Source organism: Oncorhynchus gorbuscha, unplaced genomic scaffold, assembly GCF_021184085.1.
Source record: "Oncorhynchus gorbuscha isolate QuinsamMale2020 ecotype Even-year unplaced genomic scaffold, OgorEven_v1.0 Un_scaffold_1746, whole genome shotgun sequence".
In the NCBI taxonomy this organism is placed as follows: domain Eukaryota; kingdom Metazoa; phylum Chordata; class Actinopteri; order Salmoniformes; family Salmonidae; genus Oncorhynchus; species Oncorhynchus gorbuscha.
The window spans coordinates 45,001-72,838 of record NW_025746435.1 but is presented as its reverse complement, the minus strand read 5'-3'; the positions used below and the strand labels follow the sequence as shown (position 1 = coordinate 72,838).

Sequence of the window (27,838 nt, the reverse complement as noted above, 5' to 3'; positions counted from 1 at the left end):
CTGAAGAACATGCGTTCAATCCCTGTTAGTACATTTATAGAACAGAAGTGGCATGGTTGCCAACTTTTATGGCATCATTTTCAAAAACTGAAGTTCATGTTTTCGATCCCTGTCCGTACCTGTTTTAAGAATTGCTGCTATCATTTCATTGTAGTTTCAATGGAGTGGTGTATATATAAAGTACAGTGTATTGATATTGCGTTTTATCTGCAAATTAAATGGGATGGAAGCTCAGAGGGGAGTGCATGCTATATATGTATGAGGTCCTTTCTCCACTGAGTTTGTGTGCCAAATTCACATTTGCACAACTACTATTTTCCAGAATGTTGATATATATATATATATTGCAGTATAGGGTGGCATGGTGGCCAAGTGGTAAGGCGTCGGTCTCGTAAACCGAAGACCATGGGTTCAAATCCCATCCGTGCCTTTATAGAAAAGACTTCAAATTCCATGGAAATTTACATTAATTGGAGGACTTTGTAGAAGAATCATGTTGTATCAATATTTGAACACAACTGTTATATTAAGGGGAAGTAGAGCCAGTTGGCTCCGAACAAGATGGCGTCTAGTCCTCAACTGTTTTTGAGTTATGGCCATTTATCTGGGATTAAAGGTCCAAAATGAAAATAGAGAAATTATTTTTCCACTTCACGTCAAAGTCAAGGAGCCTCCGGTGTCAATAAAAAAGAACCAGCCATTTATCTATCGTCATTTAAGAGAAATCGTACAACGACAGATTGGTGATGTTCATGGATAGGTGTTTTTTTTCCAACGGTTACAGATCCAGTTGCAGAGTGTTCTTACGAATCTTTTTAAAGTGAGCTGCGGAGCTCTGCGAGATTTCTGTGATTTTCTATGATTTTCTGAAATAACACACACTCACTAAACCCTCCGTAAATAACTCAGTTCTTAACGTAAAGACTTAAAACTCAGAATTCTGTAAAAGCATACCCCAATCAGGATATGAGTTTATTTATAGCTTCCTGTGCCAACCGGAAGTGCCTTAAATGGTGTCACAGTGGCAGTTTCCAAGGGTTAAAAAGGTCAGATCTTTTCAAAACTTTATATGTGTGATTAAGCAACCCCCATAAACTGTAAGTCAGTCATTTCTCCCAACAGATGTCAAAGAAAAGCTCTCTCTCACACACACACACACAGAAACACACACACAGCAAGGATGGAGTGACAAAGTGCGGTGCTTAAAGACACACAAAGCCTACAATGGCATTTACATATTCTCTAGGCCGTGCCGAGTTCAACAAGATGCCCCGCTTGACCGTAGCTCGCTCGGTCTAAGCACAGCGACCATTAGAAAAGTAGGCCCAAAATGAAGGCTGGCCCTCAATGTCATTTGCTTTTGGGTGACAGTGAGAGAACCGTTAAGGTGAGAAGCACAAATCGACCTCAGGAACGTACCTGAGGTCCTCCCGATCCGTGCAAGCCTAACCTTGACCGTGTGGCATTAACCCATACCAGTTAAAAGAAGGTGTTTACATCAAACAGTTTGCATTGACTTCTCTCCCCATAGGAATACATTGCCTGCACCTCTAAATTCAACCTGAACCCTATGCGAGTTATGAATGCCTTATGAACCTGTCGTCTATGACAGTCCATCAGACCACTATGAGGTCTACCTGTGTCGATTCTAAGCTTCCTGGAGCAACCGGAAGTGGTTAAATTGACCCAAAAGGTGTTTTGATGTACATAACCTTCAAAGGTGAAAATGACTACATTCAACCCTTTGTAGATCGTAGATCAGTCCATTCTTAACTTAAAGACTTAAAACTCAGGATTCTGTAAGTGGCTATGTGAATCAAGACATGTGTTTACTTATAGCTTCCTGTGCCAACCGGAAGTGCCTTTAATTGGGTCACACTGTCTGTTTGAAGGGTTAAAAAAGTCACATCCTTCCTAAACTTCATATGTGTGACTAGGTAACCCTCATGAACTGTAAATCAGTCATTTCTCCCAACAGATGTCAAAGAAAAGCTCTCACACGCACACACAGCAAGGATGGAGTTAAAAAGTGCGGTGCTCAAAGACACAGAGAGCAGGCAACGGCATAAACATAATCTCTAGGCCGTGCCGAGTTCAACGAGATATCCCGCTTGACCGTAGCTCGCTCGGTCTAAGCGCAGCGACCATTAGAAAAGTAGGCCCAAAATGAAGCCTGCCCCACAACGTCATTTGCTTTTGGGTGACAGTGAGAGAACCGTTAGGGTGAGAAGCACAATTCGACCTCAGGTATGTTCCTAAGGTCCTTCCGATCTGTGCAAGCCTAACATTGACCGTGTGGCATTAACCCTTAATAGTTAAAAGAAGGTGTTTACTTCAAAGAGTTTGCATTGACTTCTCTCCCCATAGGAATACATTACATGTTAGTTTGCGCTCCAGCACCTGCAGAGGCTCGGTGCATCTCAACAATTGTGCTCTGTAGCCAGCGGCCGGTTAGCTCAGTTGGTTAGAGTGTGTGATACGCTGCTCTCTGAAAGTAAGTAATGTCTTGCTTTTTCATCTGACATTTTGACATCAGTGTTACATTAAAGTTGCTTGTCGTTGCTACATGACAGTAGGTTGTTGTAAGACAAGGCTGCATGAAGTGTGAACTGCAGCTTTCTTGGATCCACAAAAAAATGTGTTTTTGGGGAATGCGGGCATCGATCCCACTACCTTATGCGTGCAAAGCATTTGAGCTAATTCCCAGCCGTTTGGAATTTCCGCAAGAAGCAACCAAGAGGGACCAGTCTTGTCAGGCTATGCTGTTGGTGGACTTGTTTGTTGACGTGCCAGCACTTGCAGAGGCTCGGTGCATTTCAACAATTGAGGAAAATGGCAAATGGCCGGTTAGCTCAGTTGGTTATAGTGTGGTGCTAATAACGCCAAGTTCATGGGTTCGATCCCCATACTGGCTATTATGTACATTTTGAGTGTCAAAATTGTGAGTCACATGCATGTGAATTGTCAAGGGTGCCACAGAATTATGTTGAGTTATTTGCCAGAATAGCTCAGTTGGGAGAGCGTTAGACTGAAGATCTAAAGGTACCTGGTTCGATCCCAGCTTTTAGCATTTGTAACTGTTCTTTCTTTATGCTCTGGCTTCAAGGAAACTATCCACAGCTATGTTTGTGGGCCTCAATGGTGTGTGCTGCGCTGCTTCTCTGAAAGTAAGTAATGTCTTGCTTTTTCATCTGACATTTTGACATCAGTGTTACATTAAAGTTGCTTGTCATTGTTACATGACAGTAGGTTGTCGTAAGACAAGGCTGCATGAAGTGTGAACTGCAGCTTTCTTGGATCCACCAAAAAATGTGCTTTTGGGGAATGCGGGCATCGATCCCACTACCTGTAGCATGCTAAGCAAACACAATACCAATTGATCAAATTCCCCAGCTGTTTGGAATTGCCACAAGGAGCAACCAAGAGTGTCCAGTCTTGTCAGGCTATGCTGTTGGTGGACTTGTTAGTTTGCGCTCCAGCACTTGCAGAGGCTCGGTGCATCTCAACAATTGTGCTCTGTAGCCAGCGGACGGTTAGCTCAGTTGGTTAGAGTGTGTGATACGCTGCTCTCTGAAAGTAATGTCTTTCTTTTTCATCTGACATTGTGACATCAGTGTTACATGAGAGTTTCTTGTCATTGTTACATGACAGTTTCTTGACATTGTTTACATGAGGGTAGGTTGTCGTAAGACAAGGCTGCATGAAGTGTGAACTGGAGTTTTCTTGGATCCGTAAAACAATGTGCTTTTGGAGAATGTGGGCATCGACCCCACTACCTCACGCATGCAAGTATTTGAGCTAATTCCCCAGCCGTTTGGAATTTCCGCAAGAACCAACGTAGAGGGTCCAGTCTTGTCAGGCTATCCTGTTGGTGACTTGTTTGTTGACGTGCCAGCACTTGCAGAGGCTCGGTGCATTTTAACAATTGAGTAAAATAGAAAATGGCCGGTTAGCTCAACTGGTTAGCGTGTGGTGCTAATAACGCCAAGGTCATGGGTTCGATCCCTGTACTGGCTATTATGTACATTTTGAGTGTCAAAATTGTGAGTCACATGCATGTGAATTGTCAAGGGTGCCACAGAAGAAGTTGAGTTATTTTCCGAAATAGCTCAGTTGGGTGAGCGCTAGACTGAAGATCTAAAGGTACCTGGTTCAATCCCAGCTTTTAGCATTTGTAACTGTTCTTTCTTTATGCTCTGGCTTCAAGGAAACTATCCACAGCTATGTTTGTGGGCCTCAATGGTGTGTGCTGCGCTGCTTCTCTGAAAGTAAGTAATGTCTTGCTTTTTCATCTGACATTTTGACATCAGTGTTACATTAAAGTTGCTTGTCATTGTTACATGACAGTAGGTTGTCGTAAGACAAGGCTGCATGAAGTGTGAACTGCAGCTTTCTTGGATCCATAAAAAATGTGCTTTTGGGGAATGCGGGCATCGATCCCACTACCTGTAGCATGCTAAGCAAACACAATACCAATTGATCAAATTCCCCAGCTGTTTGGAATTGCCACAAGGAGCAACCAAGAGTGTCCAGTCTTGTCAGGCTATGCTGTTGGTGGACTTGTTAGTTTGCGCTCCAGCACTTGCAGAGGCTCGGTGCATCTCAACAATTGTGCTCTGTAGCCAGCGGACGGTTAGCTCAGTTGGTTAGAGTGTGTGATACGCTGCTCTCTGAAAGTAATGTCTTTCTTTTTCATCTGACATTGTGACATCAGTGTTACATGAGAGTTTCTTGTCATTGTTACATGACAGTTTCTTGACATTGTTTACATGAGGGTAGGTTGTCGTAAGACAAGGCTGCATGAAGTGTGAACTGGAGTTTTCTTGGATCCATATAACATTGTGCTTTTGGAGAATGTGGGCATCGATCCCACTACCTCACGCGTGCAAAGCATTTGAGCTAATTCCCCAGCCGTTTGGAATTTCCGCAAGAAGCAACCAAGAGGGTCCAGTCTTGTCAGGCTATGCTGTTGGTGGACTTGTTTGTTGACGTGCCAGCACTTGCATAGGCTCGGTGCATTTCAACAATTGAGCAAAATAACAAATAGCCGGTTAGCTCAGTTGGTTAGAGTGTGGTGCTAATAACGCCAAGGTCATGGGTTTGATCCCCATACTGGCTATTATGTACATTCTGAGTGTCAAAATTATGAGTCACATACATGTGAATTGTCAAGGGTGCCACAGAATTATGTTGAGTGAATTGCCGGAATAGCACAGTTGGGAGAGTGTTAGACTGAAGATATAAAGGTCCCTGGTTCGATCCCAGGTTTCGGCATCTGTATTTGTTCTTTCTTTATGCTCTGGCTTCAAGGAAACTTTCCACAGCTTTGTTTGTGGGCCTCAATGGTGTGTGCTACGCTGCTCCTCTGAAAGTAAGTAATGTCTTGCTTTTTCATCTGACATTTTGACATCAGTGTTACATTAAAGTTGCTTGTCATTGCTACATGACAGTAGGTTGTCGTAAGACAAGGCTGCATGAAGTGTGAACTGGAGTTTTCTTGCATCCATAAAACAATGTGCTTTTGGAGAATGTGGGCATCGATCCCACTACCTCACGCGTGCAAAGCATTTGAGCTAATTCCCCAGCCGTTTGGAATTTCCGCAAGATGCAACCAAGAGGGTCTAGTCTTGTCAGGCTATGCTGTTGTTGGACTTGTTTGTTGAAGTGCAAGCACTTGCAGAGGCTTGGTGCATTTCAACAATTGAGTAAAATAGCAAATGGCCGGTTAGCTCATTTGGTTAGAGTGTGGTGCTATTAACGCCAAGGTCATGGGTTCTATCACCATGCTGGCTATTATGTACATTTTGAGTGTCAAAATTATGAGTCACATGCATGTGAATTGTCAAGGGTGCCACGGAATTAGGTTGGGTGATTTGCCGGAATAGCTCAGTTGGGAGAGCGTTAGACTGAAGATCTAAAGGTCTCTGGTTCGATCCCGGGTTGCGGTATTTGTTCTTTCTTTATGCTCTTGCTTCAAGGAAACTTTCCACAGCTTTGTTTGTGGGCCTCAATGGTGTGTGCTACGCTGCTCCTCTGAAAGTAAGTAATGTCTTGCTTTTTCATCTGACATTTTGACATCAGTGTTACATTAAAGTTGCTTGTCATTGCTAAGATTCTTGCTACGTAGCTTAACTTTCTGAACATTCGAGACGTGTAGTCCACTTGTCATTCCAATCTCCTTTGCATTAGCGTAGCCTCTTCTGTAGCCTGTTAACTATGTGTCTGTTTATCCCTGTTCTCTCCTCTCTGCACAGACCATACAAACGCTCCACACCGCGTGGCCAGTCTTGGCCACCCTAATCTGGTGGTCCCAGCGCGCACGACCCACGTGGAGTTCCAGGTCTCCGGTAGCCTCTGGAATTGCCGATCTGCGGTCAACAAGGCAGAGTTCATCTCAGCCTATGCCTCCCTCCAGTCCCTCGACTTCTTGGCACTAACGGAAACATGGATCACCACAGACAACACTGCTACTCCTACTGCTCTCTCTTCGACCGCCCACGTGTTCTCGCACACCCCGAGAGCTTCTGGTCAGCGGGGTGGTGGCACCGGCATCTGGGATCCTCATCTCTCCCAAGTGGTCATTCTCTCTTTCTCCCCTTACCCATCTGTCTATCGCCTCCTTTGAATTCCATGCTGTCACAGTTACCAGCCCTTTCAAGCTTAACATCCTTATCATTTATCGCCCTCCAGGTTCCCTCGGAGAGTTCATCAATGAGCTTGATGCCTTGATAAGCTCCTTTCCTGAGGACGGCTCACCTCTCACAGTTCTGGGCGACTTTAACCTCCCCACGTCTACCTTTGACTCATTCCTCTCTGCCTCCTTCTTTCCACTCCTCTCCTCTTTTGACCTCACCCTCTCACCCTCCCCCTACTCACAAGGCAGGCAATACGCTCCACCTCATCTTTACTAGATGCTGTTCTTCCACTAACCTCATTGCAACTCCCCTCCAAGTCTCCGACCACTACCTTGTATCCTTTTCCCTCTCGCTCTCATCCAACACCTCCCACACTGCCCCTACTCGGATGGTATCGAGCCGTCCCAACCTTCGCTCTCTCCATATATCCCCCGCTACTCTCTCCTCTTCCATCCTATCATCTCTTCCCTCCGCTCAAACCTTCTCCAACCTATCTCCTGATTCTGCCTCCTCAACCCTCCTCTCCTCCCTCTCTGCATCCTTTGACTCTCTATGTCCCCTATCCTCCAGGCCGGCTCGGTCCTCCCCTCCCGCTCCGTGGCTCGATGACTCATTGCGAGCTCACAGAACAGGGCTCCGGGCAGCCGAGCGGAAATGGAGGAAAACTGCAGCCTCCCTGCGGACCTGGCATCCTTTCACTCCCTCCTCTCTACATTTTCCTCCTCTGTCTCTGCTGCTAAAGCCACTTTCTACCATGCTAAATTCCAAGCATCTGCCTCTAACCCTAGGAAGCTCTTTGCCACCTTCTCCTCCCTCCTGAATCCTCCCCCCTCCTCCCTCTCTGCAGACGACTTCGTCAAGCATTTTGAAAAGAAGGTCGACGACATCCGATCCTCGTTTGCTAAGTCAAACGACACCGCTGGTTCGCTCACACTGCCCTACCCTGTGCTCTGACCTCTTTCTCCCTCTCTCTGCAGATGAAATCTCGCGTCTTGTGACAGCCGGCCGCCCAACAACCTGCCCGCTTGACCCTATCCCCTCCCCTCTTCTCCAGACCATTTCGGAGACCTCCTCCCTTACCTCACCTCGCTCATCAACTCATCACTGACCGCTGGCTACGTCCCTTCCGTCTTCAAGAGAGCGAGAGTTGCACCCCTTCTGAAAAAACCTACACTCGATCCCTCCGATGTCAACAATTTCAGACCAGTATCCCTTCTTTCTTTTCTCTCCAAAACTCTTGAACGTGCCGTCCTTGGCCAGCTCTCCCGCTATCTCTCTCTGAATGACCTTCTTGATCCAAATCAGTCAGGTTTCAAGACTAGTCATTCAACTGAGACTGCTCTCCTCTGTATCACGGAGGCGCTCCGCACTGCTAAAGCTAACTCTCTCTCCTCTGCTCTCATCCTTCTAGATCTATCGGCTGCCTTCGATACTGTGAACCATCAGATCCTCCTCTCCACCCTCTCCGAGTTGGGCATCTCCGGCGCGGCTCACGCTTGGATTGCGTCCTACCTGACAGGTCGCTCCTACCAGGTGGCGTGGCGAGAATCTGTCTCCTCACCACGCGCTCTCACCACTGGTGTCCCCCAGGGCTCTGTTCTAGGCCCTCTCCTATTCTCGCTATACACCAAGTCACTTGGCTCTGTCATAACCTCACATGGTCTCTCCTATCATTGCTATGCAGACGACACACAACTAATCTTCTCCTTTCCCCCTTCTGACGACCAGGTGGCGAATCGCATCTCTGCATGTCTGGCAGACATATCAGTGTGGATGACGGATCACCACCTCAAGCTGAACCTCGGCAAGACGGAGCTGCTCTTCCTCCCGGGGAAGGACTGCCCGTTCCATGATCTCGCCATCACGGTTGACAACTCCATTGTGTCCTCCTCCCAGAGCGCTAAGAACCTTGGTGTGATCCTGACAACACCCTGTCGTTCTCAACCAACATCAAGGCGGTGGCCCGTTCCTGTAGGTTCATGCTCTACAACATCCGCAGAGTACGACCCTGCCTCACACAGGAAGCGGCGCAGGTCCTAATCCAGGCACTTGTCATCTCCCGTCTGGATTACTGCAACTCGCTGTTGGCTGGGCTCCCTGCCTGTGCCATCTCTGTACCATCACTCATTCATATATCCTTATGTACATGTTCCTTATCCCCTTACACTGTGTATAAGACAGTAGTTTTTTTTGGAATTGTTAGTTAGATTACTTGTTGGTTATCACTGCATTGTCGGAACTAGAAGCACAAGCATTTCGCTACACTCGCATTAACATCTGCTAACCATGTGTATGTGACAAATAAAATTTGATTTGATTTTATTTGATTTTTAAACCCCTTCAACTCATTCAGAACGCCGCAGCCCGTCTGGTGTTCAACCTTCCCAAGTTCTCTCATGTCACCCCGCTCCTCCGTTCTCTCCACTGGCTTCCAGTTGAAGCCCGCATCCGCTACAAGACCATGGTGCTTGCCTACGGAGCTGTGAGGGGAACGGCACCTCAGTACCTCCAGGCTCTGATCAGGCCCTACACCCAAACAAGGGCACTGCGTTCATCCACCTCTGGCCTGCTCGCCTCCCTACCACTGAGGAAGTACAGCTCCCGCTCAGCCCAGTCAAAACTGTTCGCTGCTCTGGCCCCCAATGGTGGAACAAACTCCCTCACGACGCCAGGACAGCAGAGTCAATCACCACCTTCCGGAGACACCTGAAACCCCACCTCTTTAAGGAATACCTAGGATAGGATAAGTATTCCCTCTTCCCCCCTTTAAGATTTAGATGCACTATTGTAAAGTGACTGTTCCACTGGATGTCATAAGGTGAATGCACCAATTTGTAAGTCGCTCTGGATAAGAGCGTCTGCTAAATGACTTAAATGTAAATGTAATTGCTACATGACAGTAGGTTGTCGTAAGACAAGGCTGCATGAAGTGTGAACTGGAGTTATCTTGCATCCATAAAACAATGTGCTTTTGGAGAATGTGGGCATCGATCCCACTACCTCACGCGTGCAAACATTTGAGCTAATTCCCCAGCCGTTTGGAATTTCCGCAAGAAGCAACCAAGAGGGTCCAGTCTTGTCAGGCTATGCTGATGTTGGACTTGTTTGTTGAAGTGCCAGCACTTGCAGAGGCTCGGTGCATTCCAACAATTGAGTAAAATAGCAAATGGCCGGTTAGCTCAGTTGGTTAGAGTGTGGTGCTAATAATGCCAAGGTCATGGGTTCTATCACCATACTGGCTATTATGTACATTTTGAGTGTCAAAATTATGAGTCACATGCATGTGAATTGTCAAAGGTGCCACGGAATTAGGTTGAGTGCATTGCCGGAATACCTCAGTTGGGAGAGTGTTAGACTGAAGATATAAAGATCCCTGGCTCGATCTCGGGTTTCGGCATCTGTATTTGTTCTTTCTTTATGCTCTGGCTTCAAGGAAACTTTCCACAGCTTTGTTTGTGGGCCTCAATGGTGTGTGCTACGCTGCTCCTCTGAAAGTAAGTAATGTCTTGCTTTTTCATCTGACATTTTGACATCAGTGTTACATTAAAGTTGCTTGTCATTGCTACATGACAGTAGGTTGTCGTAAGACAAGGCTGCATGAAGTGTGAACTGCAGCTTTCTTGGATCCACAAAAAAATTTGCTTTTGGGGAATGCGGGCATCGATCCCACTACCTATAGCATGCTAAGCAAACACAATACCAATTGATCAAATTCCCCAGCTGTTTGGAATTGCCACAAGGAGCAACCAAGAGTGTCCAGTCTTGTCATTCTATGCTGTTGGTGGACTTGTTAGTTTGCGCTCCAGCACTTGCAGAGGCTCGGTGCATCTCAACAATTGTGCTCTGTAGCCAGCGGCCGGTTAGCTCAGTTGGTTAGAGTGTGTGATACGCTGCTCTCTGAAAGTAGGTAATGTCTTTCTTTTTCATCTGACATTGTGACATCAGTGTTACATGAGAGTTTCTTGTCATTGTTACATGACAGTTTCTTGTCATTGTTTACATGACAGTAGGTTGTCGTAAGACAAGGCTGCATGAAGTGTGAACTGGAGTTTTCTTGGATCCATAAAACAATGTGCTTTTGGAGAATGTGGGCATCGATCCCACTACCTCACGCGTGCAAAGCATTTGAGCTAATTCCCCAGCCGTTTGGAATTTCCGCAAGAAGCAACCAAGAGGGTCCATTCTGGTCAGGATATGCTGTTGGTGGACTTGTTTGTTGATGTGCCAGCACTTGCAGAGGCTTGGTGCATTTCAACAATTGAGCAAAATAGCAAATGGCCGGTTAGCTCAGTTGGTTAGAGTGTGGTGCTAAAAACCTCAAGGTCATCTGTTTGATCCCCATACTGGCTATTATGTACATTTTCAGTGTCAAAATTATGAGTCACATGCATGTGAATTTTCAAGGGTGCCACAGAATTATGTTGATTGAATTGCCGGAATAGCTCAGTTGGGAGAGCGTTAGACGGAAGATCTAAAGGTCCTTGTTTGATCCTGGGTTTCGGCATCTGTATTTGTTCTTTCTTTATGCTCTGGCTTCATAGAAATGTTCCACAGCTTTGTTTGTGGGCCTCAATGGTGTGTGCTACGCTGCTCCTCTGAAAGTAAGTAATGTCTTGCTTTTTCATCTGACATTTTGACATCAGTGTTACATTAAAGTTGCTTGTCATTGCTACATGACAGTAGGTTGTCGTAAGACAAGGCTGCATGAAGTGTGAACTGCAGCTTTCTTGGATCTACAAAAAAATATGTTTTTGGGGAATGCGGGCATCGATCCCACTACCTATAGCATGCTAAGCAAACACAATACCAATTGATCAAATTCCCCAGCTGTTTGGAATTGCCAAAGGAGCAACCAAGAGTGTCCAGTCTTGTCAGGCTATGCTGTTGGTGGACTCGTTAGTTTGCGCTCCAGCACTTGCAGAGGCTCGGTGCATCTCAACAATTGTGCTCTGTAGCCAGCGGCCGGTTAGCTCAGTTGGTTAGAGTGTGTGATACGCTGCTCTCTGAAAGTAAGTAATGTCTTTCTTTTTCATCTGACATTGTGACATCAGTGTTACATGAGAGTTTCTTGTCATTGTTACATGACAGTTTCTTGTCATTGTTTACATGACAGTAGGTTGTCGTAAGACAAGGCTGCACTTTGACTTTATATAGTGCACCAAGCGATAGTTTCTCGCTTACGACCACACCGGCCTGACCACGCCCATTTTTTGGGATTGAGGAAGTGTTTGGAGGGAGTTGGTTGTTGAGTTGGAGAAATACATTGTTTGCTGTTTTGAAGTAAATCTTTTATTTTTTGGTTGGTGATTTTTGTTAAACAATTCTTATTGAAGAATTTTCCCCTAGCAGCTTGCGCTGTTAGGGGAAAGGTTTTTTCATTTCCTTAAAGGAAGTTTGAAAGACCAAACCGACTTGTAAAGAAGCATGAATGTGAGTAGGAGATTGGTTTCTGATTTGGACCGAAAAGTGGACGATATGGCTTCGACTACTGGGAAGAATTCAAAAGGGGAAATGAAGACTGACAGAGGTGCTGCAGGAGAAAAGATGGCTGAGCAACGGGCTGTTCCCGGGTGTTTGAAAGAAGTTTAACAGTGGAGGTGGTTTCTGATTCGGACCGAAGAGTGGACGATATGGCTTTGACTACTGGGAAGAATTCGAAAGGGGAAATGAAGACTGACAGAGGTGCTGCAGGAGAAAAGATGGCTGGGGAGCGGGCTGTTCCCGGGTGTTTGAAAGAAGGTTAACAGTGGCGGTGGAGATCATTGGGGAGGACAAGATAACGATGATGGAGCTTCTACGGGGGATCAAGGAGGTACGCGGTTTGGTGGTGGGGTGTCGTTTTAAAACGAAGAATAAATATGAGATAACAATGAGTCATGCCAAAGGGAAGGAGAGACTTATGGATGGATTTAAAATTAAAGACTCATGTGTAATGGCGAAGGATTTGTCACATGATGAACTGGTGGTGTCCTTTCTGAATTTACCGACATATATCTCAGATGAGGATATAATAAATAAATTGGCTGGATGGGGAGTCACAGCAGTGTCTACAATCAAGAGGAGAATGTGGCCTGGAACGGAAATTGCAGACGGTACGCGTTTCTGTAAGGTACGATTTACAAACAATGTCCAATCGTTGCCATATTCGACGAAGTTTGAGACTCTGGAGGGGGCTGAATATTTCAGGGTTATACATGACAGGCAGGTGAAAGTGTGTAGGCTTTGTATTCAGCCTGGTCATGTAGTACGTGATTGCCCTGAATTTAGGTGTTACAAATGTATGGAGCAGGGGCATTATGCACGGGAGTGTCCTGAGAGAAGAAGGAGATGTGAGGAATGTGAATCATTTAACTGTATATGTGGTGAAAGGGTGGGTGAAGAGTTTGAGATAATGAATGAGAGAAGCTCAGTAGATGAGGAAGAGAGAGTGTGGAGGAAAGTGAGCTGGGAGAGGAGAATGATATGGAGGGGATCAGTGGGATAGATGAAGGGGTGAGAAATCGTAGCAAGTCTGCAGAGATGGGGGTGACGGAGCTGGGATCAAGTATGGACAGTGCGGTAGAATGGTTAAATTCATCAGAGGGTGTGGTGGGAGAAGATGCGAGATGTGGAAGAGCTCAGATGGATTTACAGAAAGCTGAGTGTGGCAAGGACCTGTTATGCAGGTGAATGAGGACCCAAAAGCGACTTGGCGAAAACAGAGTCTTTAATCCAGTTTAAGGAAATAGCAATACTCCTAGACAAATCGGAGCGGTAAATAAAGCATAAAAACAATTTCACTCGTAATCACGAGAACTGACTGGAGACTCGATAATAAACTGCAGGTTGCCTCGGGAAGGCACTTGACCGTAGCAGACTCAGACACCTGCTCACCACGCAGCATCTGAGGGAAACACGACACGACAGGGCGATACAAAGACACAGCACGGTGAACAACAAGGATCCGACAGGGCAGAAACGGAAAACAAGGGGAGAAATAGGGACTCTAATCAGGGGAAAAGATAGGGAACAGGTGTGGGAAGACTAAATGATTGATTAGGGGAATAGGAACAGCTGGGAGCAGGAACGGAACGACAGAGAGAAGAGAGAGAGGGAGGGAGAGAGAAAAAGGGGAACGAACCTAAAAAGACCAGCAGGGGGAAAACGAACAGAAGGAAAAGCAAAATGACAAGACAATATAAGACAAAACATGACATGGATAGGCTAGATGCCTCAAGTAGCGCACATTTTAGCTCTGACTCATCTCGGGGAGCGCTATTAAGGCTAATGCAGGATGAGGATTGGGTGGATATATGGAGGGAGAGGAATCCAGATAAGCGGGTGTTCTCTCGAAGACAAGTGGTGAGGGGTGAGCTAAAGCAGTCACGTATAGATTTGTGTCTCGCTAATAGAGAGATTGAGCACTTGGTTGTGGGGGTAAAGTATTCACAAACATTTTTTAGTGACCATGATGCTCTGCTTTTCAGGCTGGGTGCATCAGGGGAGGGAGGGGGTGGTTTGTGGTGTCTTAATGCCAGTATGTTGAAGGATGAGGGGTTTAGGGCTGCAGTGAAAGGGTGTGTGAATGACGCCGTGTCAGATCCTCTATTTGAGTCTGATGTGAGTGTGTGGTGGGAAGGATTAAAAGGGGAGTTTAAGCGGCTGGCAATATCTAGTGCAAGACGGGCAAATGTGATAAGGAGGAGGGAGGAGGGGATTCTTAAATCTCGCCTGTTATTGGAGTTAGAAAAGGTAGAAAACTGCCCAGGCTATGATGTGACAGAGTACCTGAGGGTGAGGGAGGAGTTGAGGGTCGTAGAGAGGCACAGGTGTATGGGGGCAGTGGTGAGGAGTAGAGCACAGTATGTGGTGGAGGGGAGAGAAATACTGCTTTTTTCCTGGGGTTAGAAAGGAGGAAGCAGGAAAAGAATTTTCTAACTGAGCTGTTAAATGAGAGGGGGAGAGGGTGACAGATCTGGAAGGAATTTTGAATACAGTGCATTCTTTTTATAAGGGATTATTTACGTCGGGTGGGGTAGATGAAGTGTGTATGAGAAGAGTGCTAGAAGCAGTGGAGGCTAGGGTGTCGACTGAGGATGTAGAGGCTGATTTTACATTGGCAGAGGTTAAAGCAGCCATATTGGGACTGAACTTGAATAAGAGCCCGGGTTCAGATGGTCTTACTGCAGAGTTTTACCGTGAGTTTAGTGACATACTGGCCCCACTAATGCTGCGTGTGTATGTGTGTATGGAGGAGAAGAGGGTAGTCCCTGAATCTTTAGCTATGGGTGTGTTGACTGTGTTATACAAAGGGAAGGGGAGCAGACTGAAATTAGAGAACTACAGACCAATAACCCTTTTGAACGCCGACAATAAGGTGCTTGCTAAGATAATGGCTAATAGGTTGAATAAGGTGATGGGAAGCATCATAGCACCTACTCAGGCCTATGGAGTTCCGGGCGGGATGTAGTGGACACCCTCTGCACTATCCGGGATGTGGTGAAGCAGATGGGGGAGGTGGGTGGGGCGGTGCTCTGCCTAGATCTGAATAAAGCCTTTGATCGGGTGGAGCATCGGTTCCTGTTAGAGGCCTTGGCAAGATTTGGGTTTGGGCCTCGTCTTAAAGGATGGGTGAAGCTATTGTATGGGTCAGCATGCAGTGTCGTGAAATGTAATGGTGTGCTAACTGATCCTTTTCCCCTGGGCAGGTCTGTTAGGCAGGGTTGTCCATTGTCTGCACTGCTATACAGCATCTCAGTAGAGCCTTTAGCGGCGTTTGTAAAGCAGAATGGAGGAGTGAATGGAGTGGACCTCCCGGGGGAGGCGTCAGTGTACTGCATCATTATGCTGACGACACCACCTGTACTTTGCGGGATGGAGAGAGTGTGAATTGTCTGATGAAGTGTTTTGATGTGTATGGAAGAGCTTCTGGGGCTAAGGTGAATGTTGAAAAGTCTCAAATGTTATGTACTGATGATACTGTTATGTCTACATGTAACATTCCTTTTAAGACTGTTAAGGGGCACGTGAGAATTTTGGGTGTGAATATTGGGGTAGATGAGCGGGAGGCGAGGGACTTAACTTGGACAGGGGTGATTAATAAAATAAAGACGACTCTGAATTACTGGAAACAAAGGAAATTAAAATTGAGGGGGAAAGTGGTTGTGGTGAATGCATTGTTAATCTCAAAATGTGTGTATACCTTAGGGGTTATGGACATGCCTGTATGGGTTCTGAAGGGAATTAATAATTTAGTGTCTGATTTCCTGTGGGGTGGGAAGGGGGTGAAGATTGCTCATGATGTAATGATAGCAGATTATGATAGGGTTGGTTTGAGATTAATAGATCTGGAGGTGAAGTTAAAAGCCATGAGGGTGAAGAGAGTACAACGGTTTTTGTATGGGGAGGAGGGTCAGGGGTGGAAGGAGTTTTTCAGGCATTGGTTGCATAAGAGTGGAGGTTGTGGAGATTATGGGTTGTTAATGTGTTTCAAGCCCAGCATGTATGCAGAGGTGCCTGAGTTTTATCAGGAGGTGTTCAGGGCATGGGCGGAGTTCCTACCGCAGGTAAGTTATGAGTGTGACTCTATTGGGGTGATTTTGAATATACCAGTTTTTCTGAACCCAATGCTGAAATCAGAGGGAAATATGCTGGAGAGTAAGGTAATAATGAAGGCGGGTATGATAAGACTGAGGGACTTTAGGTATGAGGTGGTGCCAGGGTTCCTGCCTGAGCAGGCGATCTTAGATACTGTCTGGGGTGTAGATGAGGATGTCAGGAAAGGGATGGTGTTGAGAATGTATGATAGGATAAAGGAGTGTGTTCCAGGGGAGTGGGTGAGGCTGTTGGACAATCATCTGAGTAATGGAGTCTTAGAGACCTTGCCTGAGATGCAGGTGAAATGTGGGGAGAATATGCAAGCATTATCCTCTACCCAGGTGAGGGCCTTATACTGGGCGCTTATTACCAGGAAGGTCAGGGCGCCTGCATCGGAGAAAGTGTGGAGGCAAGTTTTTCCAGGGATGGAAGTTGAGAGGTTGTGGGAAAACATGGTAGTGAGGCTCAATAGTATTGAATGTACCCATTTAGATTTTATGTTGAGGCACAACCGTGTTTTTACCAAGGTGGTGTTACATCAGGTAGACAGGTCAGTGTCTCGTGTGTGTGATGTATGCACAGATAAAGATGAAAATCTGATGCACATGATGTTTGACTGTGTTACATTTACATTTAAGTCATTTAGCAGACGCTCTTATCCAGAGCGACTTACAAATTGGTGCATTCACCTTATGACATCCAGTGGGACAGTCACTTAACAATAGTGCATCTAAAACTTAAGGGGGGGGTGAGAGGGATTACTTATCCTATCCTAGGTATTCCTTAAAGAGGTGGGGTTTCAGGTGTCTCCGGAAGGTGGTGATTGACTCCGCTGTCCTGGCGTCGTGAGGGAGTTTGTTCCACCATTGGGGGCCAGGGCAGCGAACAGTTTTGACTGGGCTGAGCGGGAGCTGTACTTCCTCAGTGGTAGGGAGGCGAGCAGGCCAGAGGTGGATGAATGCAGTGCCCTTGTTTGGGTGTAGGGCCTGATCAGAGCCTGGAGGTACTGAGGTGCCGTTCCCCTCACAGCTCCGTAGGCAAGCACCATGGTCTTGTAGCGGATGCGAGCTTCAACTGGAAGCCAGTGGAGAGAACGGAGGAGCGGGGTGACGTGAGAGAACTTGGGAAGGTTGAACACCAGACGGGCTGCGGCGTTCTGGATGAGTTGAAGGGGTTTAATGGCACAGGCAGGGAGCCCAGCCAACAGCGAGTTGCAGTAATCCAGACGGGAGATGACAAGTGCCTGGATTAGGACCTGCGCCGCTTCCTGTGTGAGGCAGGGTCGTACTCTGCGGATGTTGTAGAGCATGAACCTACAGGAACAGGCCACCGCCTTGATGTTGGTTGAGAACGACAGGGTGTTGTCCAGGATCACGCCAAGGTTCTTGGCGCTCTGGGAGGAGGACACAATGGAGTTGTCAACCGTGATGGCGAGATCATGGAACGGGCAGTCCTTCCCCGGGAGGAAGAGCAGCTCCGTCTTGCCGAGGTTCAGCTTGAGGTGGTGATCCGTCATCCACACTGATATGTCTGCCAGACATGCAGAGATGCGATTCGCCACCTGGTCATCAGAAGGGGGAAAGGAGAAGATTAATTGTGTGTCGTCTGCATAGCAATGATAAGAGAGACCATGTGAGGTTATGACAGAGCCAAGTGACTTGGTGTATAGCGAGAATAGGAGAGGGCCAAGAACAGGGCCCTGGGGGACACCAGTGGTGAGAGCGCGTGGTGAGGAGACAGATTCTCGCCACGCCACCTGGTAGGAGCGACCTGTCAGGTAGGACGCAATCCAAGCGTGGGCCGCGCCGGAGATGCCCAACTCGGAGAGGGTGGAGAGGAGGATCTGATGGTTCACAGTATCGAAGGCAGCCGATAGATCTAGAAGGATGAGAGCAGAGGAGAGAGAGTTAGCTTTAGCAGTGCGGAGCGCCTCCGTGATACAGAGGAGAGCAGTCTCAGTTGAATGACTAGTCTTGAAACCTGACTGATTTGGATCAAGAAGGTCATTCAGAGAGAGATAGCGGGAGAGCTGGCCAAGGACGGCACGTTCAAGAGTTTTGGAGAGAAAAGAAAGAAGGGATACTGGTCTGTAATTGTTGACATCGGAGGGATCGAGTGTAGGTTTTTTCAGAAGGGGTGTAACTCTCGCTCTCTTGAAGCGAGAGTTGCTGATGTAGCTGGGTTCTATGTGAGGTTGAGGGATATGTTAGAAACGTACTGGGGAGAAGGATTAATAGGCGGGGTTGATTGGAGGTGTTTGGTATTGTTTGGAGTGGGTCAGCATGTGAAGGGGTGAATATTGTATTGAATTTTTTGCTGTCACATGCAAGCTTTGCAGTATATATAAGGAGGAACTTGGCAAGGTTTGAGGGAAAGAGGGTGACAGTGTGGAAGGTGTTTGATGGTTTGGTAAGGAAGGATGTAGGATTGATGTATAGGTCTAAGCAGGAGGATTTTGAGAGGGTGTTTATGAAGGATTGTGGATTTATTGCTGTGGGGGAGGATGGTGGTTTGGTGTATGGGTTTTGATGTGTAACATTTTTGGAGATATCAGTACAAATTTGAAAGAATTGTTTTGAGAATGTCTTAGTTTCTACTTGATAAGGAGGTGCGTTGAAACTCTCTATTCTTGTGGAATGTGGTTTAGCAAAGTATTGTATGCAATGGTAGTATAATTTGAGTTTTGGTATTTGAATTTCTCTATTTTTGATTTGATAGGGGTGAAATGTTTGCCTGCCAATGTCAAGTATTGTGTTGATTAAAATGGATTGTGTATATTTAATTTGTATATAATGTAAAATAATAATTTTTGTAATAAAAAAATAAAAAAATAAAAAATCTGATCTCGGAAGCTAAGCAGGTTCGGGCCTGGTTAGTACTTGGATGGGAGACCGCCTGGGAATACCAGGTGCTGTAAGCTTTTTGTCAACCCTTTGTCCGTTTCTTCCCACAAGGCTGAAATATGTGCCGTCGCTTTGAAATAAGTAAGCAAGGTTAGTTTGTATTTCATCCAACAATCTGTGCTACAAATTATGGCTACATTATATGCAAGTTCTTGCACTTTTTGAGTGACACAAAGATGCTTATCGACATGGTGAAAATGCAACAGCTGTTAATCACACCCACTTTGACTTTATATAGTGCACCAAGAGATAGTTTCTCGCTTACGACCACACCGGCCTGAGTACGCCTGATCTCGTCTGATCTCGGAAGCTAAGCAGGTTCGGGCCTGGTTAGTACTTGGATGGGAGACCGCCTGGGAATACCAGGTGCTGTAAGCTTTTTGTCAACCCTTTGTCCGTTTCTTCCCACAAGGCTGAAATATGTGCCGTCGCTTTGAAATAAGTAAGCAAGGTTAGTTTGTATTTCATCCAACAATCTGTGCTACAAATTATGGCTACATTATATGCAAGTTCTTGCACTTTTTGAGTGACACAAAGATGCTTATCGACATGGTGAAAATGCAACAGCTGTTAATCACACTCACTTTGACTTTATATAGTGCACCAAGAGATAGTTTCTCGCTTACGACCACACCGGCCTGAGTACGCCTGATCTCGTCTGATCTCGGAAGCTAAGCAGGTTCGGGCCTGGTTAGTACTTGGATGGGAGACCGCCTGGGAATACCAGGTGCTGTAAGCTTTTTGTCAACCCTTTGTCCGTTTCTTCCCACAAGGCTGAAATATGTGCCGTCGCTTTGAAATAAGTAAGCAAGGTTAGTTTGTATTTCATCCAACAATCTGTGCTACAAATTATGGCTACATTATATGCAAGTTCTTCCACTTTTTGAGTGACACAAAGATGCTTATCGACATGGTGAAAATGCAACAGCTGTTAATCACACCCACTTTGACTTTATATAGTGCACCAAGAGATAGTTTCTCGCTTACGACCACACCGGCCTGAGTACGCCTGATCTCGTCTGATCTCGGAAGCTAAGCAGGTTCGGGCCTGGTTAGTACTTGGATGGGAGACCGCCTGGGAATACCAGGTGCTGTAAGCTTTTTGTCAATTTCAACCTTTGTCCGTTTCTTCCCACAAGGCTGAAATATGTGCCGTCGCTTTGAAATAAGTAAGCAAGGTTAGTTTGTATTTCATCCAACAATCTGTGCTACAAATTATGGCTACATTATATGCAAGTTCTTGCACTTTTTGAGTGACACAAAGATGCTTATCGACATGGTGAAAATGCAACAGCTGTTAATCACACCCACTTTGACTTTATATAGTGCACCAAGAGATAGTTTCTCGCTTACGACCACACCGGCCTGAGTACGCCTGATCTCGTCTGATCTCGGAAGCTAAGCAGGTTCGGGCCTGGTTAGTACTTGGATGGGAGACCGCCTGGGAATACCAGGTGCTGTAAGCTTTTTGTCAACCCTTTGTCCGTTTCTTCCCACAAGGCTGAAATATGTGCCGTCGCTTTGAAATAAGTAAGCAAGGTTAGTTTGTATTTCATCCAACAATCTGTGCTACAAATTATGGCTACATTATATGCAAGTTCTTCCACTTTTTGAGTGACACAAAGATGCTTATCGACATGGTGAAAATGCAACAGCTGTTAATCACACCCACTTTGACTTTATATAGTGCACCAAGAGATAGTTTCTCGCTTACGACCACACCGGCCTGAGTACGCCTGATCTCGTCTGATCTCGGAAGCTAAGCAGGTTCGGGCCTGGTTAGTACTTGGATGGGAGACCGCCTGGGAATACCAGGTGCTGTAAGCTTTTTGTCAACCCTTTGTCCGTTTCTTCCCACAAGGCTGAAATATGTGCCGTCGCTTTGAAATAAGTAAGCAAGGTTAGTTTGTATTTCATCCAACAATCTGTGCTACAAATTATGGCTACATTATATGCAAGTTCTTCCACTTTTTGAGTGACACAAAGATGCTTATCGACATGGTGAAAATGCAACAGCTGTTAATCACACCCACTTTGACTTTATATAGTGCACCAAGAGATAGTTTCTCGCTTACGACCACACCGGCCTGAGTACGCCTGATCTCGTCTGATCTCGGAAGCTAAGCAGGTTCGGGCCTGGTTAGTACTTGGATGGGAGACCGCCTGGGAATACCAGGTGCTGTAAGCTTTTTGCCACTGTCTATTGGAATTTCAACTCTTTGTCCGTTTCTTCCCACAAGGCTGAAATATGTGCCGTCGCTTTGAAATAAGTAAGCAAGGTTAGTTTGTATTTCATCCAACAATCTGTGCTACAAATTATGGCTACATTATATGCAAGTTCTTCCACTTTTTGAGTGACACAAAGATGCTTATCGACATGGTGAAAATGCAACAGCTGTTAATCACACCCACTTTTGACTTTATATAGTGCACCAAGAGATAGTTTCTCGCTTACGACCACACCGGCCTGAGTACGCCTGATCTCGTCTGATCTCGGAAGCTAAGCAGGTTCGGGCCTGGTTAGTACTTGGATGGGAGACCGCCTGGGAATACCAGGTGCTGTAAGCTTTTTGTCAACCCTTTGTCCGTTTCTTCCCACAAGGCTGAAATATGTGCCGTCGCTTTGAAATAAGTAAGCAAGGTTAGTTTGTATTTCATCCAACAATCTGTGCTACAAATTATGGCTACATTATATGCAAGTTCTTCACTTTTTGAGTGACACAAAGATGCTTATCGACATGGTGAAAATGCAACAGCTGTTAATCACACCCACTTTGACTTTATATAGTGCACCAAGAGATAGTTTCTCGCTTACGACCACACCGGCCTGAGTACGCCTGATCTCGTCTGATCTCGGAAGCTAAGCAGGTTCGGGCCTGGTTAGTACTTGGATGGGAGACCGCCTGGGAATACCAGGTGCTGTAAGCTTTTTGTCAACCCTTTGTCCGTTTCTTCCCACAAGGCTGAAATATGTGCCGTCGCTTTGAAATAAGTAAGCAAGGTTAGTTTGTATTTCATCCAACAATCTGTGCTACAAATTATGGCTACATTATATGCAAGTTCTTCCACTTTTTGAGTGACACAAAGATGCTTATCGACATGGTGAAAATGCAACAGCTGTTAATCACACCCACTTTGACTTTATATAGTGCACCAAGAGATAGTTTCTCGCTTACGACCACACCGGCCTGAGTACGCCTGATCTCGTCTGATCTCGGAAGCTAAGCAGGTTCGGGCCTGGTTAGTACTTGGATGGGAGACCGCCTGGGAATACCAGGTGCTGTATGTAAGCTTTTTGTCAACCCTTTGGTCAACCCTTTGTCCGTTTCTTCCCACAAGGCTGAAATATGTGCCGTCGCTTTGAAATAAGTAAGCAAGGTTAGTTTGTATTTCATCCAACAATCTGTGCTACAAATTATGGCTACATTATATGCAAGTTCTTCCACTTTTTGAGTGACACAAAGATGCTTATCGACATGGTGAAAATGCAACAGCTGTTAATCACACCCACTTTGACTTTATATAGTGCACCAAGAGATAGTTTCTCGCTTACGACCACACCGGCCTGAGTACGCCTGATCTCGTCTGATCTCGGAAGCTAAGCAGGTTCGGGCCTGGTTAGTACTTGGATGGGAGACCGCCTGGGAATACCAGGTGCTGTAAGCTTTTTGTCAACCCTTTGTCCGTTTCTTCCCACAAGGCTGAAATATGTGCCGTCGCTTTGAAATAAGTAAGCAAGGTTAGTTTGTATTTCATCCAACAATCTGTGCTACAAATTATGGCTACATTATATGCAAGTTCTTCCACTTTTTGAGTGACACAAAGATGCTTATCGACATGGTGAAAATGCAACAGCTGTTAATCACACCCACTTTGACTTTATATAGTGCACCAAGAGATAGTTTCTCGCTTACGACCACACCGGCCTGAGTACGCCCTGATCTCGTCTGATCTCGGAAGCTAAGCAGGTTCGGGCCTGGTTAGTACTTGGATGGGAGACCGCCTGGGAATACCAGGTGCTGTAAGCTTTTTGCCACTGTTTTGGAATTTCAACTCTTTGTCCGTTTCTTCCCACAAGGCTGAAATATGTGCCGTCGCTTTGAAATAAGTAAGCAAGGTTAGTTTGTATTTCATCCAACAATCTGTGCTACAAATTATGGCTACATTATATGCAAGTTCTTCCACTTTTTGAGTGACACAAAGATGCTTATCGACATGGTGAAAATGCAACAGCTGTTAATCACACCCACTTTGACTTTATATAGTGCACCAAGAGATAGTTTCTCGCTTACGACCACACCGGCCTGAGTACGCCTGATCTCGTCTGATCTCGGAAGCTAAGCAGGTTCGGGCCTGGTTAGTACTTGGATGGGAGACCGCCTGGGAATACCAGGTGCTGTAAGCTTTTTGTCAACCCTTTGTCCGTTTCTTCCCACAAGGCTGAAATATGTGCCGTCGCTTTGAAATAAGTAAGCAAGGTTAGTTTGTATTTCATCCAACAATCTGTGCTACAAATTATGGCTACATTATATGCAAGTTCTTCCACTTTTTGAGTGACACAAAGATGCTTATCGACATGGTGAAAATGCAACAGCTGTTAATCACACCCACTTTGACTTTATATAGTGCACCAAGAGATAGTTTCTCGCTTACGACCACACCGGCCTGAGTACGCCTGATCTCGTCTGATCTCGGAAGCTAAGCAGGTTCGGGCCTGGTTAGTACTTGGATGGGAGACCGCCTGGGAATACCAGGTGCTGTAAGCTTTTTGTCAACCCTTTGTCCGTTTCTTCCCACAAGGCTGAAATATGTGCCGTCGCTTTGAAATAAGTAAGCAAGGTTAGTTTGTATTTCATCCAACAATCTGTGCTACAAATTATGGCTACATTATATGCAAGTTCTTCACTTTTTGAGTGACACAAAGATGCTTATCGACATGGTGAAAATGCAACAGCTGTTAATCACACCCACTTTGACTTTATATAGTGCACCAAGAGATAGTTTCTCGCTTACGACCACACCGGCCTGAGTACGCCTGATCTCGTCTGATCTCGGAAGCTAAGCAGGTTCGGGCCTGGTTAGTACTTGGATGGGAGACCGCCTGGGAATACCAGGTGCTGTAAGCTTTTTGTCAACCCTTTGTCCGTTTCTTCCCACAAGGCTGAAATATGTGCCGTCGCTTTGAAATAAGTAAGCAAGGTTAGTTTGTATTTCATCCAACAATCTGTGCTACAAATTATGGCTACATTATATGCAAGTTCTTCCACTTTTTGAGTGACACAAAGATGCTTATCGACATGGTGAAAATGCAACAGCTGTTAATCACACCCACTTTGACTTTATATAGTGCACCAAGAGATAGTTTCTCGCTTACGACCACACCGGCCTGAGTACGCCTGATCTCGTCTGATCTCGGAAGCTAAGCAGGTTCGGGCCTGGTTAGTACTTGGATGGGAGACCGCCTGGGAATACCAGGTGCTGTAAGCTTTTTGTCAACCCTTTGTCCGTTTCTTCCCACAAGGCTGAAATATGTGCCGTCGCTTTGAAATAAGTAAGCAAGGTTAGTTTGTATTTCATCCAACAATCTGTGCTACAAATTATGGCTACATTATATGCAAGTTCTTCCACTTTTTGAGTGACACAAAGATGCTTATCGACATGGTGAAAATGCAACAGCTGTTAATCACACCCACTTTGACTTTATATAGTGCACCAAGAGATAGTTTCTCGCTTACGACCACACCGGCCTGAGTACGCCTGATCTCGTCTGATCTCGGAAGCTAAGCAGGTTCGGGCCTGGTTAGTACTTGGATGGGAGACCGCCTGGGAATACCAGGTGCTGTAAGCTTTTTGTCAACCCTTTGTCCGTTTCTTCCCACAAGGCTGAAATATGTGCCGTCGCTTTGAAATAAGTAAGCAAGGTTAGTTTGTATTTCATCCAACAATCTGTGCTACAAATTATGGCTACATTATATGCAAGTTCTTCAACTTTTTGAGTGACACAAAGATGCTTATCGACATGGTGAAAATGCAACAGCTGTTAATCACACCCACTTTGACTTTATATAGTGCACCAAGAGATAGTTTCTCGCTTACGACCACACCGGCCTGAGTACGCCTGATCTCGTCTGATCTCGGAAGCTAAGCAGGTTCGGGCCTGGTTAGTACTTGGATGGGAGACCGCCTGGGAATACCAGGTGCTGTAAGCTTTTTGTCAACCCTTTGTCCGTTTCTTCCCACAAGGCTGAAATATGTGCCGTCGCTTTGAAATAAGTAAGCAAGGTTAGTTTGTATTTCATCCAACAATCTGTGCTACAAATTATGGCTACATTATATGCAAGTTCTTCAACTTTTTGAGTGACACAAAGATGCTTATCGACATGGTGAAAATGCAACAGCTGTTAATCACACCCACTTTGACTTTATATAGTGCACCAAGAGATAGTTTCTCGCTTACGACCACACCGGCCTGAGTACGCCTGATCTCGTCTGATCTCGGAAGCTAAGCAGGTTCGGGCCTGGTTAGTACTTGGATGGGAGACCGCCTGGGAATACCAGGTGCTGTAAGCTTTTTGTCAACCCTTTGTCCGTTTCTTCCCACAAGGCTGAAATATGTGCCGTCGCTTTGAAATAAGTAAGCAAGGTTAGTTTGTATTTCATCCAACAATCTGTGCTACAAATTATGGCTACATTATATGCAAGTTCTTCCACTTTTTGAGTGACACAAAGATGCTTATCGACATGGTGAAAATGCAACAGCTGTTAATCACACCCACTTTGACTTTATATAGTGCACCAAGAGATAGTTTCTCGCTTACGACCACACCGGCCTGAGTACGCCTGATCTCGTCTGATCTCGGAAGCTAAGCAGGTTCGGGCCTGGTTAGTACTTGGATGGGAGACCGCCTGGGAATACCAGGTGCTGTAAGCTTTTTGTCAACCCTTTGTCCGTTTCTTCCCACAAGGCTGAAATATGTGCCGTCGCTTTGAAATAAGTAAGCAAGGTTAGTTTGTATTTCATCCAACAATCTGTGCTACAAATTATGGCTACATTATATGCAAGTTCTTCCACTTTTTGAGTGACACAAAGATGCTTATCGACATGGTGAAAATGCAACAGCTGTTAATCACACCCACTTTGACTTTATATAGTGCACCAAGAGATAGTTTCTCGCTTACGACCACACCGGCCTGAGTACGCCTGATCTCGTCTGATCTCGGAAGCTAAGCAGGTTCGGGCCTGGTTAGTACTTGGATGGGAGACCGCCTGGGAATACCAGGTGCTGTAAGCTTTTTGTCAACCCTTTGTCCGTTTCTTCCCACAAGGCTGAAATATGTGCCGTCGCTTTGAAATAAGTAAGGTTAGTTTGTATTTCATCCAACAATCTGTGCTACAAATTATGGCTACATTATATGCAAGTTCTTCCACTTTTTGAGTGACACAAAGATGCTTATCGACATGGTGAAAATGCAACAGCTGTTAATCACACCCACTTTGACTTTATATAGTGCACCAAGAGATAGTTTCTCGCTTACGACCACACCGGCCTGAGTACGCCTGATCTCGTCTGATCTCGGAAGCTAAGCAGGTTCGGGCCTGGTTAGTACTTGGATGGGAGACCGCCTGGGAATACCAGGTGCTGTAAGCTTTTTGTCAACCCTTTGTCCGTTTCTTCCCACAAGGCTGAAATATGTGCCGTCGCTTTGAAATAAGTAAGCAAGGTTAGTTTGTATTTCATCCAACAATCTGTGCTACAAATTATGGCTACATTATATGCAAGTTCTTCAACTTTTTGAGTGACACAAAGATGCTTATCGACATGGTGAAAATGCAACAGCTGTTAATCACACCCACTTTGACTTTATATAGTGCACCAAGAGATAGTTTCTCGCTTACGACCACACCGGCCTGAGTACGCCTGATCTCGTCTGATCTCGGAAGCTAAGCAGGTTCGGGCCTGGTTAGTACTTGGATGGGAGACCGCCTGGGAATACCAGGTGCTGTAAGCTTTTTGTCAACCCTTTGTCCGTTTCTTCCCACAAGGCTGAAATATGTGCCGTCGCTTTGAAATAAGTAAGCAAGGTTAGTTTGTATTTCATCCAACAATCTGTGCTACAAATTATGGCTACATTATATGCAAGTTCTTCCACTTTTTGAGTGACACAAAGATGCTTATCGACATGGTGAAAATGCAACAGCTGTTAATCACACCCACTTTGACTTTATATAGTGCACCAAGAGATAGTTTCTCGCTTACGACCACACCGGCCTGAGTACGCCTGATCTCGTCTGATCTCGGAAGCTAAGCAGGTTCGGGCCTGGTTAGTACTTGGATGGGAGACCGCCTGGGAATACCAGGTGCTGTAAGCTTTTTGTCAACCCTTTGTCCGTTTCTTCCCACAAGGCTGAAATATGTGCCGTCGCTTTGAAATAAGTAAGCAAGGTTAGTTTGTATTTCATCCAACAATCTGTGCTACAAATTATGGCTACATTATATGCAAGTTCTTCCACTTTTTGAGTGACACAAAGATGCTTATCGACATGGTGAAAATGCAACAGCTGTTAATCACACCCACTTTGACTTTATATAGTGCACCAAGAGATAGTTTCTCGCTTACGACCACACCGGCCTGAGTACGCCTGATCTCGTCTGATCTCGGAAGCTAAGCAGGTTCGGGCCTGGTTAGTACTTGGATGGGAGACCGCCTGGGAATACCAGGTGC

The 27,838-nt window shown here is 45.7% G+C and overlaps 33 non-coding genes across 33 annotated transcripts in view; all 33 read left to right on the top strand.

Annotated features, from left to right (window-relative positions):
- The first annotated feature begins 358 nt into the window (after nucleotides 1–358).
- Nucleotides 359–430, top strand: trnat-cgu. Its single transcript has one exon. It is a non-coding gene; the product is annotated as a tRNA-Thr (tRNA).
- A 2,411-nt stretch (nucleotides 431–2,841) lies between these two features.
- trnai-aau lies at nucleotides 2,842–2,915 on the top strand. The gene has a single exon. It is a non-coding gene; the product is annotated as a tRNA-Ile (tRNA).
- Nucleotides 2,916–2,997: 82 nt separating this feature from the next.
- Nucleotides 2,998–3,070, top strand: trnaf-gaa. Its single transcript has one exon. It is a non-coding gene; the product is annotated as a tRNA-Phe (tRNA).
- An 873-nt stretch (nucleotides 3,071–3,943) lies between these two features.
- Nucleotides 3,944–4,017, top strand: trnai-aau. The gene has a single exon. It is a non-coding gene; the product is annotated as a tRNA-Ile (tRNA).
- Nucleotides 4,018–5,045: 1,028 nt separating this feature from the next.
- trnai-aau lies at nucleotides 5,046–5,119 on the top strand. Its single transcript has one exon. It is a non-coding gene; the product is annotated as a tRNA-Ile (tRNA).
- An 82-nt stretch (nucleotides 5,120–5,201) lies between these two features.
- On the top strand, nucleotides 5,202–5,274 carry trnaf-gaa. Its single transcript has one exon. It is a non-coding gene; the product is annotated as a tRNA-Phe (tRNA).
- A 601-nt stretch (nucleotides 5,275–5,875) lies between these two features.
- On the top strand, nucleotides 5,876–5,948 carry trnaf-gaa. Its single transcript has one exon. It is a non-coding gene; the product is annotated as a tRNA-Phe (tRNA).
- A 3,855-nt stretch (nucleotides 5,949–9,803) lies between these two features.
- On the top strand, nucleotides 9,804–9,877 carry trnai-aau. The gene has a single exon. It is a non-coding gene; the product is annotated as a tRNA-Ile (tRNA).
- A 1,190-nt stretch (nucleotides 9,878–11,067) lies between these two features.
- Nucleotides 11,068–11,139, top strand: trnaf-gaa. Its single transcript has one exon. It is a non-coding gene; the product is annotated as a tRNA-Phe (tRNA).
- Nucleotides 11,140–19,373: 8,234 nt separating this feature from the next.
- On the top strand, nucleotides 19,374–19,492 carry LOC124024030. Its single transcript, XR_006836873.1, has one exon. It is a non-coding gene; the product is annotated as a 5S ribosomal RNA (ribosomal RNA).
- A 242-nt stretch (nucleotides 19,493–19,734) lies between these two features.
- Nucleotides 19,735–19,853, top strand: LOC124024029. Its single transcript, XR_006836872.1, has one exon. It is a non-coding gene; the product is annotated as a 5S ribosomal RNA (ribosomal RNA).
- Nucleotides 19,854–20,095: 242 nt separating this feature from the next.
- LOC124024028 lies at nucleotides 20,096–20,214 on the top strand. Its single transcript, XR_006836871.1, has one exon. It is a non-coding gene; the product is annotated as a 5S ribosomal RNA (ribosomal RNA).
- Nucleotides 20,215–20,461: 247 nt separating this feature from the next.
- Nucleotides 20,462–20,580, top strand: LOC124024027. Its single transcript, XR_006836870.1, has one exon. It is a non-coding gene; the product is annotated as a 5S ribosomal RNA (ribosomal RNA).
- A 242-nt stretch (nucleotides 20,581–20,822) lies between these two features.
- On the top strand, nucleotides 20,823–20,941 carry LOC124024024. The gene has a single exon (XR_006836868.1). It is a non-coding gene; the product is annotated as a 5S ribosomal RNA (ribosomal RNA).
- A 242-nt stretch (nucleotides 20,942–21,183) lies between these two features.
- LOC124024023 lies at nucleotides 21,184–21,302 on the top strand. The gene has a single exon (XR_006836867.1). It is a non-coding gene; the product is annotated as a 5S ribosomal RNA (ribosomal RNA).
- Nucleotides 21,303–21,563: 261 nt separating this feature from the next.
- On the top strand, nucleotides 21,564–21,682 carry LOC124024022. The gene has a single exon (XR_006836866.1). It is a non-coding gene; the product is annotated as a 5S ribosomal RNA (ribosomal RNA).
- A 241-nt stretch (nucleotides 21,683–21,923) lies between these two features.
- On the top strand, nucleotides 21,924–22,042 carry LOC124024021. The gene has a single exon (XR_006836865.1). It is a non-coding gene; the product is annotated as a 5S ribosomal RNA (ribosomal RNA).
- A 242-nt stretch (nucleotides 22,043–22,284) lies between these two features.
- LOC124024055 lies at nucleotides 22,285–22,403 on the top strand. The gene has a single exon (XR_006836899.1). It is a non-coding gene; the product is annotated as a 5S ribosomal RNA (ribosomal RNA).
- A 258-nt stretch (nucleotides 22,404–22,661) lies between these two features.
- LOC124024020 lies at nucleotides 22,662–22,780 on the top strand. Its single transcript, XR_006836864.1, has one exon. It is a non-coding gene; the product is annotated as a 5S ribosomal RNA (ribosomal RNA).
- Nucleotides 22,781–23,022: 242 nt separating this feature from the next.
- LOC124024047 lies at nucleotides 23,023–23,142 on the top strand. Its single transcript, XR_006836890.1, has one exon. It is a non-coding gene; the product is annotated as a 5S ribosomal RNA (ribosomal RNA).
- Nucleotides 23,143–23,400: 258 nt separating this feature from the next.
- On the top strand, nucleotides 23,401–23,519 carry LOC124024019. The gene has a single exon (XR_006836863.1). It is a non-coding gene; the product is annotated as a 5S ribosomal RNA (ribosomal RNA).
- Nucleotides 23,520–23,761: 242 nt separating this feature from the next.
- On the top strand, nucleotides 23,762–23,880 carry LOC124024018. The gene has a single exon (XR_006836862.1). It is a non-coding gene; the product is annotated as a 5S ribosomal RNA (ribosomal RNA).
- Nucleotides 23,881–24,121: 241 nt separating this feature from the next.
- On the top strand, nucleotides 24,122–24,240 carry LOC124024017. The gene has a single exon (XR_006836861.1). It is a non-coding gene; the product is annotated as a 5S ribosomal RNA (ribosomal RNA).
- Nucleotides 24,241–24,482: 242 nt separating this feature from the next.
- LOC124024016 lies at nucleotides 24,483–24,601 on the top strand. Its single transcript, XR_006836860.1, has one exon. It is a non-coding gene; the product is annotated as a 5S ribosomal RNA (ribosomal RNA).
- A 242-nt stretch (nucleotides 24,602–24,843) lies between these two features.
- On the top strand, nucleotides 24,844–24,962 carry LOC124024015. Its single transcript, XR_006836859.1, has one exon. It is a non-coding gene; the product is annotated as a 5S ribosomal RNA (ribosomal RNA).
- Nucleotides 24,963–25,204: 242 nt separating this feature from the next.
- Nucleotides 25,205–25,323, top strand: LOC124024013. Its single transcript, XR_006836857.1, has one exon. It is a non-coding gene; the product is annotated as a 5S ribosomal RNA (ribosomal RNA).
- A 242-nt stretch (nucleotides 25,324–25,565) lies between these two features.
- LOC124024012 lies at nucleotides 25,566–25,684 on the top strand. The gene has a single exon (XR_006836856.1). It is a non-coding gene; the product is annotated as a 5S ribosomal RNA (ribosomal RNA).
- Nucleotides 25,685–25,926: 242 nt separating this feature from the next.
- On the top strand, nucleotides 25,927–26,045 carry LOC124024011. The gene has a single exon (XR_006836855.1). It is a non-coding gene; the product is annotated as a 5S ribosomal RNA (ribosomal RNA).
- A 242-nt stretch (nucleotides 26,046–26,287) lies between these two features.
- On the top strand, nucleotides 26,288–26,406 carry LOC124024009. Its single transcript, XR_006836854.1, has one exon. It is a non-coding gene; the product is annotated as a 5S ribosomal RNA (ribosomal RNA).
- Nucleotides 26,407–26,644: 238 nt separating this feature from the next.
- Nucleotides 26,645–26,763, top strand: LOC124024008. The gene has a single exon (XR_006836853.1). It is a non-coding gene; the product is annotated as a 5S ribosomal RNA (ribosomal RNA).
- A 242-nt stretch (nucleotides 26,764–27,005) lies between these two features.
- On the top strand, nucleotides 27,006–27,124 carry LOC124024007. Its single transcript, XR_006836852.1, has one exon. It is a non-coding gene; the product is annotated as a 5S ribosomal RNA (ribosomal RNA).
- A 242-nt stretch (nucleotides 27,125–27,366) lies between these two features.
- LOC124024006 lies at nucleotides 27,367–27,485 on the top strand. The gene has a single exon (XR_006836851.1). It is a non-coding gene; the product is annotated as a 5S ribosomal RNA (ribosomal RNA).
- Nucleotides 27,486–27,727: 242 nt separating this feature from the next.
- Nucleotides 27,728–27,838, top strand: part of LOC124024005 — a 119-nt gene continuing 8 nt past the window's right edge. Inside the window, exon 1 of the ribosomal RNA XR_006836850.1 lies at nucleotides 27,728–27,838. This exon is cut by the window's right edge and continues 8 nt beyond it. This is a non-coding gene — a ribosomal RNA (5S ribosomal RNA).